This window comes from Passer domesticus, chromosome 20 (assembly GCF_036417665.1).
Source record: "Passer domesticus isolate bPasDom1 chromosome 20, bPasDom1.hap1, whole genome shotgun sequence".
NCBI classification, from domain to species: domain Eukaryota; kingdom Metazoa; phylum Chordata; class Aves; order Passeriformes; family Passeridae; genus Passer; species Passer domesticus.
Window position 1 is genome coordinate 5,951,201 of NC_087493.1, and position 15,331 is coordinate 5,966,531.

Consider the following 15,331-nt stretch of genomic DNA (forward strand, 5'->3'; position numbering starts at 1 on the left):
GAGCCCCAAGAGCGCTGCCCGGTGAGATATCCTACACCCACATGGCACACACACCTCTGCCAGTCTCTGTTCTGTCATGCTCCTGCAAATGATCAGCAACTCCGTCAAGAACAAAAGACTTAACAAGGGTATCTCAAGCCCTAGGCAGAAAAACCAGAAATTCCCTGTCCAGCATTTTACGTAGGGCAACTCCTGGCACAAGGGATCATTTTATTTATTCTATCAAGTTCTGCCAATAGTGCAAGCCAGGAACCTGTCTTCGTTAGTTTGCTGGCCAGTGGCCATGACATCTCTGCGGTGCTGGAACTTGCCGTAATCCAAGAGGACAGCGTGGGCTGTGCTGGCCTTGGCTGTGCTGTCGCTGCGGGAGCGCAGAGCGCGGCCTCGCCTCGCATCGCTCCCCGCGCTCCTCTCCCCGGGTGTGCTCGGCTCTTTCCCTCTGCAGCCTCCTGCCAAATTTGTTTGGGGTGTTATTTTTATGCACCGAATTCCTCGCAATCAGAGGTAGGTCAAATAAGCACAGCAATCTGAGTGTCATGTGCCCAGCAGCCGACTAATCCTTGCATCAGCAAGTTTCCCAGCTGTCACAACAGCCACCGAAGGGCTGCTCTGAGGCTCTGATGCACAAGGAATCGGCCAAGGAGGAAAGCCACTCTGCAAGGTAAGGCCCCTCAGTGCCCAGCACCGGGAGCCAGATGCCTCTGCCAGGCTCTGCATTATTTAAACACTCTGCACTCACAACAGCGGCCAAATTTTCACAACAGTGAAGTGGCTGGACTGTTTAATGTGCTTTAGCTTTGTTCTCAATGGGGGCTGATGACTGCCAAGTGTTTTGGAAAGAACTTAGCCCCTCTATTTAAGTTGCTGAAATGAGAACTCTTGAGCATTGAGCTCTTTTGGAAATCCAGCTGCAGAGCTCCACGGTGGTGGTGGTGGAAGCAAGCCGGGAACAATTGTTAATGGAAACTTCCCCTCATACCACCCTAGTGATGTGTCTCAACCATGGCCTGGAGAGACCACAACTGTGTCAACACTGGCCTTTTGTCTGGAGCCTTTCCCACTTATAGAACTCCACTCAAGCAGGAAGGAGTATGCCAGGACAGACACAGCTCCAGGTGTCTCCTGGCAAAGGGACCAGCAGGTTTTGACAACCCCAGCAATTCTGCTGCCCTAACATCTTGCCTTTGCTAGTGCTTTTGGTGTTGCTCTGGCAGATATTAGCATAGTGGAAAATTTTCCATAAAAAAGGACTTGAAATAAAGTTTGCTGTTTTAATCCTTTCAGTCGTCCTCCTCCCAGCAGAGACTGCCAGTGAGAAGTCCAATGTAATGACAATATTTTCAGTGTGGTTCCTTTTTCAGAGAGAAGTGAACTGAGGCCATTCACCTCATCTGGGTGACCAAACTGCTGGTAAAATAAAAAAATTGAAGCTTCAAATTCCTTGCAATAATTAAAATTCACAATTCAAAAGTATAACAGCATTTTTTTATACCTACAAAAACCCCAAATGCTGATCTGGTATCATGGGGAGTTCAATCACCATATCCTGACTCTTAATTTCCCCTGTTTGAAACATCCCACCTACCAGCTGTGCCCAGGAGAGTAAAGACGGAAATAACCTCTTCAGCTGCACTACTGCTTGGCAGACTTCTTATCTGTACTGCAAGAGATCCCTGGTAAATTATGTGGAACACAATTCTGAACCATTCAACTCCCGTAGAAATGTGTCTGATTTTCAGAAAATCTCCCTTCTCACAGCCCTTCTACACTCCTCATCAGCTCAACAGCAGGCTGCAGAACAGCACGGAGAGGAAGAAAAGGGAGTGAAAACGTTCTAATCAAAATATTTTTCCCTATTTTTTACACACATTGGAGGGAAATAAAGGAGGAGTTTCCTACTCAATTTATTAGCAGCCCAGAGATAAAACATGTGTTTGCTAATCATTTTTCTTTATATAAACGGAAGGGACTTTGTGTGTGTCAGTCAGGCTCTGCAGCACAGTGGTTAAACTGACAGAGAATCCTCACCCAGAGCTGCTCCAGAGCCCTCCCTGTATGTTTTCCAAGCCTTCTATCCTCTTGGCAGCTGGCCAGCTATTTGGGATAGTTCCCTTACTCCAAATCACAGCCTGTCCTGGACTAATCTGTCATCCAGCTCTACGTTAACTCCTTCAGCCTGCAGGAAAAGTTCTCTCACTGCAGAATCCACGCCCAGAGCACAGGGATCAAGACAGGCAAAAAAATCCCCACAGGAAGCAAAGTAAAAGGGGTATTCTGGAGGTTTATCTAAGGACAGCATCATGCCATGTAATCATTCCCCACCTACAATACTAAAAGCAACCTTTTATCTATCCTACCTTATTCTATGTAATTTCCCTGCTATTAGATATTGTAGCTGTTTTCCAGAAACCAAACCATTTAGGTGGAAAGGACTAAAGCCACACGCTGCAATCCTCCTGCCCTCAACTGGAAGGACAAACCCAACCACTCTTTACCTTGGGGTGAAGAAGACACTTCACCTCTGGGTGTGTTTATGCAAGCAATTATGGGAGCTTTATTTTCTTCCCAAGCAACAGGAGATGTGTGTATTTTGACCAGGGCTCCAAGCTGGCATGGACATTCCCCTATTCCTTATCTTACACAAACTCGATTCTGCTGAACATGTGGTGACTGCAAACACTTCCTGCAGAAAGAAGGATCTCAACCCAGTGCAACCACAACATAATTTGCTGCTTTTAACACACACTATAGGACTGGTACACGAAAGGGTTTTTAAAATGTGTACTTTTTGAAGATACCAGCATTGTTTACAAACCTTGTGCATTTAATTATGAAAGAATTGTCATATCCCCACTCAGCATTGTGTGCCTCCTGCTCCAGGCCTCTACAGTATTATTCCAGGCAGGACTGGTAGTCTTACTAAGATTGTCTAACACTTCCATTAGAGGATGCTGTCTTCAGTTCCTTCAGCCTTTGCCAGATTTCAACCATTCTGTTTGGATTTCTTGTACGCCAACTGCTTCTGCCAAAATGGTTCTACAGTTTCCCGAAAAAGGTTCCACAAAAAATACTTTGTTTTGAACCTGTTAAAATTTCTGGCAGACTTCTCACTGCAGTGTGCTAGTGGCCTGTGCACTGGGAGAGAGGGCAGCTCCTGGGTCAGTGTTACTTCAGAGAACCACAGAACAGTTTAGATTGGAAAAGCCCTCCAAGATCATCAAGCCCAAGCATAAACCCAGCACTGCCAACTCCACCATGAAATTATGTCTTCAGTGCCACATTTACACGCTTTTTAAAAACCTCCAGAGCTGTGATGCAACCACTTCCCCGGGCAGCATGTTCCAGCTGTGGGCATGCTCAGGCTGGAGGAGAAGGGGAGGATTTCACTGAGTGATTAGGACTCAAAGCTGAGAAGGTGGTGAGGAAGGTGAGGATGATAGACTGGCAGCCAAAGATGAGAGGGAGAGAGCCTGGAAGGGGAAGGCTGTTCCAGCAAAGGCTGTGATGAATGCACACAGTAGAAGAGCACAGTCCAATGGAACAGGGCAGGATCAGCTTGTGCTGATGGTACAAACACAGCCCCAGATTCCCAGTGCCACAAATTCTCTTCAACAAACAAAACACTGGCAAACCTCCTCCTCAGCTCCTTACAGCGAGGGTCAGTTGTCATCCTCTACTCAGTCCCACTAGCAGGACACTGTGGGGTGCTGTCAGATCCATTTCTACTCATTTCCAATGTGCCTGTTGTAAAAGTGGGACATGAGCAGGTCTAGGTTGTCTTTTCAATTTGGTTTTAAAATTAAGTGCAAGAGCTGTGTAAGAAGTACAGTCATGGTTGCAACAATCTTCCAAGTTTCACATCCTATCTTACTTGGATTCTCTCCTCCTTAAGGAGACACTTGTTTCACTCATTTTGATTTACCCAAATAAATCCATCTAATATTTGCCATAAATTATTCCAACTTCTCTAAAGAAACAATTTCAGGAGTTCCCTCCAGCACTGACAACTACTGCATCTGTGTGCTTCAGAAACAGCTTCTTCCCCACAAGACTCCCATGACAGAAGGGGCAGCACTTCTCTTTGCAGATGAAGAAGTACAGGTATTTTAAATCAAATCATCATTGTCTCAGGTTAGCAAATGTTGTAGGAATTGGCTGCATTTTAAACAGGACTCTCCTGTGCTTCTGCAGCTGTGGGGCACAGGTGAGAGCCACCCGAGGTGTCACATGGGCTCCTCACAGAAAGGAAAGCAAACACATGGTGTGACACATCCACAAAATCAAATTAATTGTTTATAATTCTGCTGAAACTTTAAGCAAAGTCCAGTGTGTCCAGATAAAATCCTTTGGTCCTTCCTGCCAGATTTTCCCTTCTCCTCCCGCTGTTCCCTGCATCCTCTCACATCTGCAGTAAATGAGGTCAAGATCCAAGATCCTACAGACAACCACTTCCTTCCTGAAATGGCCCAGATTCAGCCCAGAGCTGGTCTGAGCTCTGCAGGCAAAATGGGAAAAGAGGAAAGAAGAGGATATAACATAATCAAAGCCTGCATTTCCAAGGGACAGGACTGCTGTCCAAGGCGGCACACGTGGCCCTCAGTTGTGTGCTTGCAGATCTTTGAGGGGCTGACCTGCAAGTCCTGCCTCTTGTTACCATGGAGTGCATGGAATACCCTCTGCCTGCTGGCCCAGCAACGTTCTGCCCTTCAAAACAACAACCAAACAAACAGGCAGCACCAGCAGGTAAAATCTTCCACTGCATCTCGTGTACTTCAGACTCATCTCTTCTGTAAGATCCATAGTGTGAAAGCCCTTCCTTGGATTTAGCCTGCATGAAGGCAGCACTTATGAGCTCAATGAGGCCTCATCTCTGAAAACAACCAAGAAATCCAATTTTTATTCCCTTCCAAACTTCCCTGCAAGACGCCTGACAGGAGTTGCTCCTGCTCTGAACAATTCCCTTGCAGAATGGCTACATGGAGGAACAGAGGGTTTGATTCTGCTCCCAGGACACTGAACAGGGGTTTTTAAATTCTTGAAAAGCATGAAATCCACAGCATTCCTAAATGCCTTTCTGATTTTTCTGTATGATGCTGCCTTCCTTACAAAGATCAGCCAAGATGGAGTTCAGTAGGGACAGGGCCAGAAGAAGAGCTGCAGGGAAGAATGTTCACACTGGTATTTAATTTTAATTTACACTTGGCTTAGAAGCATGTCTCAGTTCATGATGCTTATGTTCTCTGGTACCTTGGAGCTTCTTAACGTCCTTTGGCATATTTTTGTTACCTGACAATTCACATACAGCAAGATTCATCAAAAAGTACAGGAATTCTTTTCTTAAAGGGAAGAATCCAGAAGGAGACAAAAACATCCATTTTCCTTTCCTTGGACAACTAGGTACCCAGCTTTAGTAAACCAGTAAATTTTAGACAGAGCCCCTGGTTTAGGTAACAGTCTCATATAGCACAGAGTCAGAGAATCACAGAGGTTGGAAAAGGTCTCCAAGATCATCAAGTCCAACCTGTGCCAAATCCTCGCCTTATCAGCAGTGCAGAGCACTGGGTGCCATGTCCAGGCCTTCCTTGGATACCTCCAGGGATTCCAAATCTCCCTGGGCAGCCCTTTCCAATGCTATACACCCTTTCAATGAAGAAATTCTTGTGGCATCCAGCAAGAACCTCCCCTGGTGCAGCTTGAGGCTGTTTCCTCTTGCCTTGTCCCTTGTTCCCTGGGAGACCCTCACCTTGCATAAAACTGCCCTCATCAGAAATTCTGCTCAACACAAAGACAACACTTGTCCCCAGGATGTGTCTGTGCCACTGCCAATGTGCTTTTCAATGCTCCAGACCAAGTCAGTCCCTCTGCCATTGTTCTGTTTATTTGTCTATCTAGGACAGCATGCTCTCAGTAAACAGGTCTTGCAAAGAGCCCTCCTGCAGTTCTGACAGCATATGCCACCCATGACTCATGGATCTATTACCCACTTCTGGTACCCAAGCCCTGCTTGCCTGGGTGTGTTATCAAAACACAGCCGAGGGAGATTTCAGCTGGCATGGAAAAGCCACGTGAAACAGGTACATTTCCTCTGCCTCCCAATCAGCAGCTAATGGGGAGCCCGAGAGACAGACAACAGATGCTATCAGCAGCACTGGAATACATCCCTGAAGGAAAAGAGGTCACTGGGCAGAGTTACAGAACTTGAAAATCTCTTCTTCTCTTTTGATCTGCTCCGTGCACACAAATCTGAACTATCTGCTGCAGACACTTTTTACTTTTTTTACATTTTACATTTCACTAAAACAAAGCACACTTTTTATGTGACAATTTATTGAGGGTGATTTGTATAAAATAATCACGTTTTAAGAATTAGAGCTGCCAGAATGGGAACACACTGTTCCCATAATCTAAGGAAGGCTGAGTGCATTTTATTTTCTCTCTGCCTTAAATTAGGATCCCCTAATATGTCTTGGGGGAAAAAAAAATTCCAAACAAACAGCAAAACCCCAAAAAATTATACTTGGGCTGTTACAGCCCAATAACTGCAGAGGTCTAACTTGCTTTTATAAACTAGCTTTATAGCCAAGGAGCACACATAAAGTGTGTGTGGTTGTAGATTTTTCTCTATTGATGCATTTATCTCCATTTACAAACCATACAGATGCATCAGGCCTGGGTAGCCTGAAAAAGGGGGTCAAAGGAAGGAAGGGAACACGTAGCCACTTAGGGAAAATTCCAGGAAAACAGGCTACTGAATATTGATGCTGCCCCTGTGTCTGCAACTACTTCTTTACAGCTGCTGCATAAAACAGGTTTTGGTGGCATGTCAGACTCAAGAAAATCAGGTAACTTCAAAAAGCAAGCCTAATTAAAAGATATTACAGCACTGAACACTGGGCACTGACAAATTCACTTCTAAATGTGAGGGAGTCACTGAGTACCAGAAAATGGCAAGAAACTGCTTTTCTGAGGAGCCTCCAAACCCAAACTAAGCCTGCAGAGACTTCTGTGCCTCATAACAGCACTCACATGGAGCAGTCAGAGCAACATGCACAAAACCTTCCAGTTAATCCTTTACAAACAGAGGCAGTGAAAAGGCTGGTGGTGGAATATCTCTTGAAGAAATCCTGGAATTCTAATACTTACATTCCTTCTTGTGAACTCCTCTGCAAGCTGCCCACAGCGCTGAACTAAGCCTCTGAATACACTACTATGCATGTTCTCAATGCAACAGGCATGCTGAACCTGTGAAGATTGTGATCAATGTCAAAAATTAAATTAAAATGCCCCAAGACACAAAAATCAAAGCTCCCTTCATTTATTGTGATGTCTTCAGGAGGCATGTCAGCAAAAGAGATCCATATGAGATTGCCTTTTCTTCTAAACACTCTTCCCCCAGTCCACAAGTAATACAGATTTTACTCTTGCTATCACAGCATGGCTCTCCACTGCCAATTAATGACAAAAAAAATCCCATTAATGTGTTAAGTCAATATATTTTAAATTTTTCAATATATTAAAAATAATATATTTTAATGTAACCTTGAGCCAGCATGCACTGGCCAATCATTGATCAACTCTCTGCATATAGGAGCTTTTACACATAGGAGTTGGCATTTTATAAACACAGAGGTAGGGAGAACCAGGTATTTTGAGAACCACCTCAATCATTTTGAGCTTATTTGAGAGGGGGGAAGTGCCCTTATCCCTGAGACCTTCTGTGCCTAAAATGCTTAACAACTGACATTAAACACACCAGTGCTTTACAAGCTGAGTCCCACAGAAGCAAATTGACTTCCTTGGCTTCCTTTTCACACTGCTGGCTGTCCCATTCTCTGCAGACACAGCACAGGCCTTGCAGTATTCTGTTATCTGGGGCTTTTGGGAGACTTGCAGGGAGGACAGGACAGGACAGGACAAAATCCTTCATTTTTCCCTCCTATTTCCAGGTCACCTGCAGAATTCCCAGAGTGTGCCCCTGCTCAGCACAGGATGGGGTCTGCAGGAGTTGGCCATGTGGAAAAAGGTGATTATTCTGTGTCCACAAGGAAGGAGAAGCACTGGACAGCTGGAAAGCACTGCAGGCTGAGGGCAGCAGCAATTCACAGGCTTGGAAAATTATGTGGGCTTTACCTTTTACACCCCTGTTAACTCTGATTTTCATGAAGTAGGTGGTGTTGCTACAGCAACTGTCGTATCACATCATTTCTGCTGTCTCTGTCACAAGGATCATCTTATTTTATCTTAAACTCAGATATGCAGCTTTTCTTCATCTATTCTAAAGCCCTCTGTATTTCAGATATGAAAAAATTATACAAAATAGAGCTGTGTCATATAAATGTGGTTTTTGGGGTTTTTACTGTAGCAAAGCTTATGGAACATTTTTATTGGTTCTCCTTTTACAAATGCAGAAGGAATAAAGAAAATGGCACTGGCAGATTTATGGTGCTCCAGATTTTCAGAAATATATTAAGAGCTAATCTCACAACGAAGATGTTTCCTGCCACCTTTAATGTCTTCTCTCTACAGAAGCTAACCCTGTGCTCCTGTGCACCTCAGCAGAAGTAACTCATCTATTCACAGGTGAAAACCTTTTGCTTCCTCATGCCCAGGCTATTGATGTACCTGCATTCCACAGAACTCACACCCAGCTCAGATGCTGCTGCCCAACCACAACACAACCCCAGCCCTCACCTGCTGGACCTGCAGCCTGGAAGAAGCACAAGTGCCAGCCCACCCTTACCTGGGTCAGAGCTTTCTCCAAGCTGCTGGGATCAGGTGGTCACCCAGCTTTGCAGCTGCCTTGCTCAGTAACCCCACAATTTGGCTCTACCTCTCTGGCCTCCATTTTGCTGCCTGGAAAATGTCTTTGAGGTTCAATGCACAAGCAAAATTCAATCAAATCCTGATGATGGAAAGGGTCTTTTCCATTTCTGTTATTAACATGCATTCCAATGTGTGCAGTCACAGATCTTCCTTTTAAAAATATAAAAAGCAATGTGAAACAGCAGTAAATATTCAGTTACACTCTTGGGCTACTCAGGAAACAAAAGAAAGCCCTACCTATAGTCAAAGGTTATTTCATAGACCCCTCAGCCAGCACAGCTCAGACATCCAGATCAAGCTCTGCCACAGCCTAAGCTAATGAGTATTTAGATCTGCTTCTTCCTAAGCATTTCCAGCCACTTCCAAATCAATCAGTGCAGTCACCAAATTACACTTCAGTGCTCCAGACAGGTCCTGGGCAGACAGAAATCTGCCAGTGTGGATCCAACCTGTGGGCAAGGACTGTATCTATGCACCTGGTTAATGGCCACGTACAGAATTAAGATATCAAACAACCTCCACTTCCTTCAATTGCTTTGCAAACTTCATTTCAGTGCCCCCTGGTACTCGACAATTGTTCTTGAGCTGATTTCCCAGAGAAATGAGTTTTCTGCAGTCCTGTTGTGCACGTCTGTCCAGCCCCCTCCCAAAAGCTCGGGAAATTGTTGGCCAATTTCCAGCAAATTTGGCAGCAAGGCATCCACACCAACAAGCTTTGTGAAAACAATGGAAATGAAAGAAGCTCTTCCCTCCCTGGCTGCAGGAGCCTCCTTACACATCGGAGGACCCATGGAGGTCGTGCTGCTCATGGAGCCAATTCCTTGGGCAGGAGGTAGGAAGGAAAAAAAATAAAAATATTCACCAAGTCACTGCTTGTTAATGGCAGTCAGGAAAGCCATTTCATCCTCTTGTACTCTACTGGAATTGAGAATATCAATTCACTTTATCCTAGCCACTCATTTACTATTTTCAGTAATCAAGAGCAAAATTATTTGTTTCACAACTGCACTGTCACTTGACAATCCCTCTGAATTCCAAGTAGACACATCTGGTATTGATAGCCAGCAAGCAGCCATGCACATGGTCTGTCTTAAAAATCAATGCAGAAGACAGTCAGATGTGGACAACCCAGCTGTCTGCTATCATCTGAGCATTTATTTATTCTCATAATATGTACTGAAAACCAGAACTCTACTAGAAAGAGCTTTTTTCTATTATCCCCAGCACTTATTATGCAAGCAATTTAAGCCTTCCAACCAAGACACAGTAGGAGTGTTTGGGAATCAACAAATTTGCTCTGGCAGCAATGTAACATTCATTATTGGCCTTGAAGTAAGGAGGGGTTTGGTTGGAGAAGGGAATTTCTTTTATTTTCCTAAGAGTATGTTAAAATGTGGACAAAACACAGGGTGAGGCACGCTGGGTAGGACTCAGCTCAGAATCAGAATGCTGTAGATTTATGCTGGAAGCTGCCTGTCTGTCCCAGCTGAGGGATGCAATCCTGGTGTGTTTTTCAGTGTGTAAGAGATCCTCTCTGCCCCTCTCCTCCTGGACTCTCCCTGCTGCTATTGCCAAGTTACACACCCACAACTACTCAGGCTTGGGGAAGAACGGGTTAAACTTAGTGAAGAAAAAAACACAAGCAAGAGAAACACCTTTCCTCTTTCTGCTTAACTGGATAATTGGTGAGCAGGAACCTGCTTGATGAGTTTCAGCAGCTCCTCGAGATAGCCAGGGCTGTTTCTGAGCGAGGCTCAAGCTGCCAACTGGATAAACACCAACAGGGCACCCCTTGCTAAGGCGTTTGATAATAAAAATTTCCAGAAGGCAATGAAGCAGCTTGTATTCCAAAGATCCATCCAAACCCAGTAAGAGCAGGCAGCTGAAAAGGCAGAGTATTTTATAGACATTATATACATAAAGCTGTCATACAGTCAGAATAAATAGATAATTTAGTAGAAAAAAGAAGGACTAAGTAATTTTTACTGTAGTGGAGAGAGTGCAACAGTAAAATTCAAATGAATAAATTAATAGGTTCTGTCCTAAGAATTTAAGGGGCCAAGAAAATTCTAGTCCTGCTCTGTACAATCCTCTGGGCTTATTACTTGATACCATTTATCTATGATGCAAAGATTTTATTCAAGTACTTAGTGATTTTGATTCCAGCTGGCTGAAATAATAGCATGCAAGGATTGATTTTCACATAAGGATTATCTTGTCCTACCTTTATCAGATGTGTGTGCAAGCACGTGAGTTAAAAAAAACCAAAAACAAACAGAACGAAACCCTGGTAAAATCTCGCTGTAATTTCAAGCCAGTCCCAGCTGTACAATCACCAAGCAGCCCCTATGGCAATCACTGTCCATATTATCATCTTCATTTCTATTTATTCACATCAGCGTTTCAATTAACTCAACACTACAACTGGCAAATGGGCATTCAGACATGCTGGGTTTTAAGACTGAGACCCAAAGCTCTCCCTTGCTGAAGCTCTGCCCGTTGACTCCACATGACAGCCTCACCACTGGGCTTCCTCCCAGGTTCCCTCCTCTCTGAGGATGCAGGAGAGACTAAGAGGAAGCAAAAATATATTTATATCCCAAACAACAACATACAGATTTGGGGTACAGTATTTCAGCTTTGCCAGTGTTGATCTGTTCGGACACAGCTCAAAGTTTTTGATAAAGTAACCAAAACCCCACAATTCAAGGCTCAATACCATCCATCCAAACCAAACCAACCAAATCCCTCCACAATCACTGTCCCTTTGGAAGATGACAGGAACTGCCCCTCAAACACTGCCCCTTGCCCTCATATTTTTACCCCTTCCCCAAGCATTGTCTTTTTGTACTGCTTTTTCATACAAGGGTGCCCTTGGAGATGTTGGGGTTTCAAACCCAGAGCCAAATTTCCAAAACACACTGCATTTTGAAAAGCCCATTTTTGTTTCACAGAGAAATAAAGGAGCTTGCATCATAAAGCCTTTATCCCCTCCCGCCCCCCAAACTCAAAGCTTCCCATACAGTTAAAAATCAAATCCAGCTTTATTTTCCTACATGAGTCAGGCTGCATGCAAACAGCTTCTGAGGAAGGCAGCTTGGGGGGGAGAACTGAAGGAAGAAATCCAGAGAAAAGAAATTCTTCTAACAGCACACTCTTATTTTCCCAGGACATTTGCGAGTATTTTCATTTTAAAGCTAGAGGAAAGCCACCCCCTTCCACCCCAAAAGAAGTTTTAAATATTATAAAGACACACAAGGACACACTTTATTATTTTAACAATTACTGCTATTTTCAGGGCTCCAGCACAGTTACTTCCTTCCATAATTGGACTTCAATCAAACCCTAGTGAAGCTTTTGATCTTGGAAAGAGTAACAACACAGCTCTGTTATCAGCACAGAGGGGGAAAAGAGTAGGACATCCAGCATTTTTCAATAAAAGAAAGTTAATTGCTTTGACTTATATTTATCAAAGGTCACACCTACAAGTTCTGAGTGCACACACATAACACTGACAAATCTCATACAGACTGGACAAAGTGTTGGGATTACACTATCTGTGTGCATTTAAAAAAAAAAAAAGAAAAATAAAAGAAAGAAGAAAAAAGCAGCAAAACAATGCTAGATTACTATCCAAATATACCCCAGTGGATGTCCTGCCAAAGAGCAAATATGTGGCTGTAAGCTCCAAACTGAAATAAAAGCTTGGCCAGCAGCCCAGAGCTTCACTGTATTTTGCTCAGCCAGCCATAATCTGGCAGAACAGAGTGAACACATTTGCAGCCACGTGATGGAGAAGCCCGTCGGGCCAAGCTGATTTCCTTGTGTTGGTTAAATGTGATCTTCAGACTGTACACACCAGCAGCTTGGGGAAACGTGAGGAAGGGGAAAACAACCAGCCACGGGCTGCAAGCTGAAGGGCAGCAGAAAAAAATTACTTGAGGAGTTTGCTTAAAGGTTTGGGTTGGCAGTGGTGGATTTTAATGAGGTGTTAACTGGGCTCCCAGGGCTGAGCACCCTGCTCAGCTGGATCTCCACTGGAGTTACACACCAGCAGCTCCTGCAAGGATGCAGATCCTGAGAGAACCCGACTTGGAAAAGGCACTGGAAATTCGTTCCTGGGACAGGATTGAGAGCTACACATCAGTGTTTCAAAAATGCAAAATGCTGAGTGGCTTTGAAGTCCACACCGAGGAGACTCAGAGGTGCTCAGAGCTGCCAGGATGCGGCTCAGGATGGATGGTGCACATCCCCCAGGGTTCACACTGTGCAGACACCCCTTGAACAGCCACTCCTGAACACACAGAAACAGCCACGAAGTGAGACAGAACCTGGCCAAAGGATTCAACCTGGAAAACGTGGGATAACAGCTGCCCCCATGATCAGGTATTACACTTTGATAGAAGTGATTATAATGGCTTTAAATAAATGACTTAGGGACAGACAAACAGCATCCCTGGCCAGTGTCAGAGCTGCACATGATCCCTGAGAGCAGATCACATGTGGATGCAGAAAAAAAGCCCCCAAACACAAGACCTCAGAAGTACATCCCTGCTGCAGATAAGAGCGACTTGGCTGAAGCAGTCACCAGAGTACGTAAGAAAAGTGAGATTTGTTTACTTTCTAACAGAAATAAATTGATAAACCAGACACGTGCAGCACCTGGTGAAATCAGAGACGCACACGAGTTGACAATTACTCTTCCAGCTCTTTCCTTCTCCTTGTCTAATGACTCCTTTTCACGTGTCCAGAGCAGCTTCCAGACAGAGACTACCACAATTTTCAACAATGACATCAACCGTATCGCACTGAGAAAATTGAGCAGATAAGAGACTCTGGAAAAGGGCTTCTTAAACCTGGTGATGAGCATGGTCCAACTGAAAGATCAGCCTTCCTGAGGGCAGCCACGTGATTATGGATGGATCCACACCAGGCCTAGCAGCCTGGACAATCCATGCCCTGATTTTTTAAGCGCCAAGGCACCCACAGGTAAGGTGTTTCAAGCAGATACCCAAACCACAGCTGTCCCATATGTGTTACTGAAGGCTTGTGGTTTAACCTCCTCAGAAGGCAGATATACAGTTTAACTTTAAACATGCTGCACTCTTCCCTAATTCTCTCAGGTAAGTATAGAGCTGAATGATGCAGGTGTTCACAAGGTCAGCTTCCTGCTCCGTTTTACTCAATTGGTGTTGCTCTCAAAAAATGCTCTGTCGCTTCAGAAACAATTCAAAGAATGTTCTCCCACTCTAGAAACACCTTCACCTGGTGAGCAAGCCCTGTGGCTTTTGCCTTTCTGACTTAGTAGAGTAACACACATTAAGAACACATGGCTGAGGAATACGACACAATCTAGATATGTGATTTATTAACCTGATCTGTTATTTACACTCTTCCAAGAGACTCAATCTTCACTACAGGCAGAGATTTAACTCCTCAGTTTTCAGTGTACAGCTCTTGATACAGAGGGCAGGCCCCTACTGGTCATGCTGTGGTCAATCTCTCATCACTGACCTGCTTGGGTGGCTCAAGTTCCTGGAGAAGTGGAAAACCAGAGCAGGAATTAAACAACAGTGCCCCAAGGTATGTGTAGTTCCACTTCCCAAAGTCTTCACATTTTTTATTAATCAGAGCAGCAATCACCCAGCTGGACAGGGTCATGATTCTGTCCACCCTCCTTTAGTACACACCCAGCAATAAGCAGAGAGAATTGGGCTGTCTCACAGGGCAAGCCCAGTGTATAAAAGGGATACACCAAATCAAATTATCTCGGGATGAAGCAGCACCAAAAACAAAATAAAAAACTAAAACCATTGAGCAAACATATACTACTGTGGAAATTTTACTTTGACATTGATATGCTGCTGTGGTATACTTCAAACAACAGTGAGCTCAGCACTTGCAGGTATTTCAGATCTGCATCTGCTCTTTGAAAAAAAAAACAGACAAAAGAAATTGCAGCATTTCCCAATAAACTTTCTTCAACTTAATCCCGAGGAAGCAGGAAGAAACGCTTTAGTGTATTTTTAAACAGTTTTTTTTCTTTTTTAGAGACATTTAATATTGCATATGCCAGAGCCAGACCAAACAGATTCTTATACCTCAGGTGAGTGTTACCTTACCAGAAATGGTACTAAAATGTCTTCATGCTGTGCTGGAAACAGAACGCAGGGACACAGAGAGGTTCTCTCAGGTTTGTAAATGCCCTGCCAATAATGTATTGGGGTAGAGAAAGCAGGGAAGTCCACCCAGCAGTGCTGCATTACACTGAGAGCAGCTTGTGTCACTACAGCTCTATCCTGACACACCCTTATTTTACAGCACAAAATGTACTGTACAATTCACAATGCCAAGAAATTCAACATATCTAATCTGGCAGAAAAGCAAAGTCATATCAGGTTAATCCAATTCTTAAATTGCACAACTTTGAAAAGCCAATAGCAAAACAAACCTTCCTCCTCACTTGTGCTCCCCCAGCCCTCCTCCCAGCGCACGTACCCTGCCATGA

The 15,331-nt window shown here is 44.2% G+C and overlaps 1 protein-coding gene and 1 long non-coding RNA gene across 3 annotated transcripts in view; one reads left to right on the plus strand and one right to left on the minus strand.

Annotated features, from left to right (window-relative positions):
- The window catches only part of HLF (HLF transcription factor, PAR bZIP family member), a 35,272-nt gene that overhangs the window by 9,506 nt on the left and 10,435 nt on the right, over positions 1–15,331 (minus strand). The window lies entirely within an intron of this gene.
- Positions 4,690–8,436, plus strand: LOC135283978 (uncharacterized). Of its 2 annotated transcripts, none has more exons than XR_010349553.1 (3): positions 4,690–5,178; positions 5,893–6,074; positions 7,947–8,436. It is a non-coding gene; the product is annotated as an uncharacterized LOC135283978 (long non-coding RNA). The 2 variants fall into 2 exon arrangements; XR_010349552.1 differs by having other exon boundaries at positions 4,696–4,743.